Raw genomic sequence first — 3,745 nt, 5'->3', positions numbered from 1 at the left:
TGTGGTTGCTGGGATTTGAACTCCAGACCTTTGGAAGAGCAGTCGGGTGCTCTTACCCACTGAGCCATCTCTCCAACCCGAGTCAGATCTTTTTAAGGATGGTTGTGAGCCACCATGTGGTTGCTGGGATTTGAACTCTGCACCTTTGGAAGAGCAGTCGGGTACCCGCTGAGCCATCTCACCAGCCCCTAAATTCTCATTTTAATGCACTTCCCTTTGGAGTGTGGGGAGGGACTTGGTAGGGAAAGCAAAATTGCAATGGGATAAAAATTAATAATAACGGACGTGTGAGGTGGAACACGGACTTGAATGCCAGACAGGATAGTCCTCAGATATTGTCTGTGGGTCCCTGTCACAGCCTCACCCTGATGGGCAAAATCCTACCAAAGGAGGAGTTACACATTAATCCAGTTTGTCTAGTGATTTACAGCTGAGGTTAAGGTCCTGATAACAAAAGGGTGTGGCCCAGATTCCGAATGACTAAGTCAAAAGAAAGGCTTTCTGCTTTCTCCTTGAAAACTAAGCAATAACCTAAAAGGGAGGAAAACTGAAACAGGGCCTCACTTTGTAATCCAGGCTGGCTTCATTCATCTATTAACATTGTTGTTGGTTCTCTCTGTCTCTGTCTCTCTGTCTCTCTGTCTCTCTGTCTCTCTGTCTCTCTCTCTCTCTCTCTCTCTCTCACACACACACACACACACACACACTCACACAGAGGTCCGATGGATGCAAAGGCAGTCAGAGAACTTGTTGAGAATTTGCCGATGCATTTTCTAAACCGCCTTAATGAAGTGTTATGGAAACCTGGAGGAAAGCAGTTCCTTATTCTCCCTTCAGCCACGAACTCACTTCAAAGGACCTGCTCCGGGGATGGCAGAAGGTTTATCCTACTTCTATTCAGAGGAACGAGAGACACTTAGAGGAAGCGCCTTCATAAATAGTCATAATAGACGTTAACTTTCCATCAGTCAAATTTTTTTTCTCGATCTCACAACTGAATTTTATTCAAAAAAAAAAAAAAAAAACAAACACTAGAATAAATGACCGATTCCTCCCTGATAAGTAAATTACAGAAAAGCTTCAGGTTAAATGTAAGAGGATCTTAAATATTGATTTGGTTTTTGTCTTAATGGTGCCCGATGTATTTATACGAACCATTAAATTTCACTAGACCATAGTAGTCAGTGGCGAACGCTGCATGACCCACACTCTCAAAGTGAGTTGTGTTGCTTTGCGGGAATCCAGCAGTCACATTAATGGCTGGGAAAAGTTCAGGCAACTAAGTGTACTTTGTGGCGGGGTCGGGGAGAGGCTGGGATCGAGAGTGGCGATGGGAAGAAAGTGTAAGGAAAGTTTTCGGGTTTTCTGTGTGTGTGTGTGTGTGTGTGTGTGTGTGTGTGTGTGTGTGTGTGTGTGTGTAGGTAGGTAGGTAGAAACTGCATCTTCTGCTTGATTATCTTCTCATCGGGTAACAAAAGTGTAAATTCGGTTACATGTGTGTAACAGACAGGTACTGAGAGAGATTTGACTGAGTCAGATGATCGATCGGGATTCAGAAGTGGCATTTGCATAACTGGAGCAAGAGCCTCTGCCCCACCCTCCCAGGCTGACCCAGGACTTGGGGACAGTTCTGGGTGGATCACCTGAAGGGCCAGGGCCCCGCCCACAGCCCCGCCCACCTCTACCTTGAGCGCTTCTCATTGGGTATTCCAGTCTACTCAGCTCAGAGTTCCTTAGTCCATAGGTGTGGCCAGAACAGAGTTCGTCCACCTAAAAAGAGAGGGGTCCAAGGAGTTGAACTCCTGGCCGCCTAGATTTCCACTGTGGCTCTGGGTGCGAGTGCGAGTGGCAGTTTCTTCTTGGAATTTCAGAAAGGAAACCAAGTAGAGCGCATCGTATCCTGGGAGCATTAGGTAAGTCCGGTTTCATGAAATCGCTGGAATTTGTCCTTTTTTCTCACTGAGAGGAAAGGGAAGAGGGAAGGGTTTGAAAACCAGCAATTTTAGAGCTTTGACTCTTCCAAATTGGTGAAGATCTTGGCAACTAAAGTGCTGGCTTTCAGACTGCATTGATCTGATCGCCAGCTACCTTGGGCCATCGGCCATCACGTTTTCAAACAAATTAAGGAAGGAGCAAAGTAGATGCACATTAAAGAAAGTGGGAATTCAGGTTGGAATCTCCTTGAAATTCTGTTTCAAATTTTGTTCCAAATGTTCATGTGCTTTTATCTCATCTCAGTTCCCTAGATCTATTTTATATTAAAATGTTTAAATTAGCGAGGTAACCTTTTCTCTCCACTTACCTCTATTAGAATTCAATAGGTTGTTCTAGCAAAAGAAAATAGAACAGGTTTTTTTAAAAAAATGTTTTTCTTTTCTTAATTTTCCAGTTTCCTCACTCCATTTTCCAATCAAACATCAAGCCGGAAAGAACTTCCTCTTGCTTCCCACCCTCTGCATTCCAACCTCCAGATAGCTTGGTTCTCCAATTGCCTGAGGAGTTCTCTTCTCACTGTTGTCCTTCAGTACTTAGATCCAGAATTAGGGGTTTAACTTAACACCCTAGAATGGTTTCCTTCGGTGTTGAACTGCAACGCAAATGGCTTGCCGTAGAATTCCCAGCCTCCTTTGCGCTTGGCCGCTGGCTGCCATGCTACCGACCGACTTTTCTAAGAATTACGACTTGACACCGAGTGGTGGCGCTTGGCCTGTAATCTCAGCACCCCGGGAGGCAGAGGCAGGAGGATCCCTGTTGAGTTGGAGGACAGCCTAGTCAGAAAGCAACTTCCAGGACGGCCAGGCTGACCTAGAGAGGGAACCCCGTCTCGAAAAACCAAAGAGTGGGGGGAAAAGATGGACGGCTTTGGTGGTGAATGTGGCTTCCTCCTGTAGTAAATATGACGTCCTTCTGTTGTAAATCTGGCTTCTTTCCGTACTTAAACTTTGATCCTGGCTTACTCTTTCCCTACAACCGTGATTCAGTTTCTTTTTTACAGTGATGGCATGCTGCTTGCTGAAGTCGGGGGTCTGGGGGATCTAATCTCACCTCTCCCCTCCCCGGAGGGAATGGGGTGGGGGGCTAGCACTTCTGTCTGGGGAAGGGGGACCCTGGATGGTTCTCAACAGTGATGGTGTCCCGCTGTACGTCATCGCGTACGCGAACTTTTTCCTGAGCCCTTTTCTCTGTGTTTCCCACATGATAAAAACAATGACTCTGTGTGTGATAACTGGGTATTTTTTGTGTGTGTGTGGGGGGGGTTGCTTTTTCACCCTATTGAGTGCCTGAGCAATTGTCATGTACTGGAAGTATTTCTATTCCTGTTTGAGAAATGAAACATTAGTTTTATCCCATGCCATTAGATTTTGTCTTTGTCTTTGGGCTGACCAGTAAGCATTTTTGGGATTATTTTGACTAGAAGTTATTGGACCATGCTTGGGTGGCACATGTCTGTAATTCCAGAATTTGAGAAGTAGGGAGGGGCAGTTTTGACCACATAGAGTTAACGCCCTAATAAATCACTTTACCTTTTATTGGCTATTTTCGTGAGGTTGCATATTGGGGGGAAGACAGCATAGTACTCAAGCATCTGATAAGCTAATGAAGAAAAGTAAATGTTATTTCTATGGCTTTGATCTGTTAGGAAATACCATTCAGCCAGGCATGGTGGCGCACGCCTTTAATCCCAGCACTCGGGAGGCAGAGGCAGGCGGATTTCTGAGTTCGAGGCCAGCCTGGTCTACAAAGT

General features: G+C 45.5%; 1 protein-coding gene across 1 annotated transcript in view; it reads left to right on the top strand.

The window, feature by feature from the left end:
* Positions 1 to 1,831: 1,831 nt before the first annotated feature.
* The window catches only part of Zfp42 (ZFP42 zinc finger protein), a 10,110-nt gene continuing 8,196 nt past the window's right edge, over positions 1,832 to 3,745 (top strand). The window contains exon 1 of the mRNA XM_029532269.1: positions 1,832 to 1,913. The gene's annotated coding sequence lies outside the window, so the exon portion shown is untranslated. The remainder of the gene's footprint in view (positions 1,914 to 3,745) is intronic.

Source organism: Mus pahari, chromosome 19, assembly GCF_900095145.1.
Source record: "Mus pahari chromosome 19, PAHARI_EIJ_v1.1, whole genome shotgun sequence".
NCBI classification, from domain to species: domain Eukaryota; kingdom Metazoa; phylum Chordata; class Mammalia; order Rodentia; family Muridae; genus Mus; species Mus pahari.
This window is presented reverse-complemented; position numbering and strand designations above follow the sequence as displayed.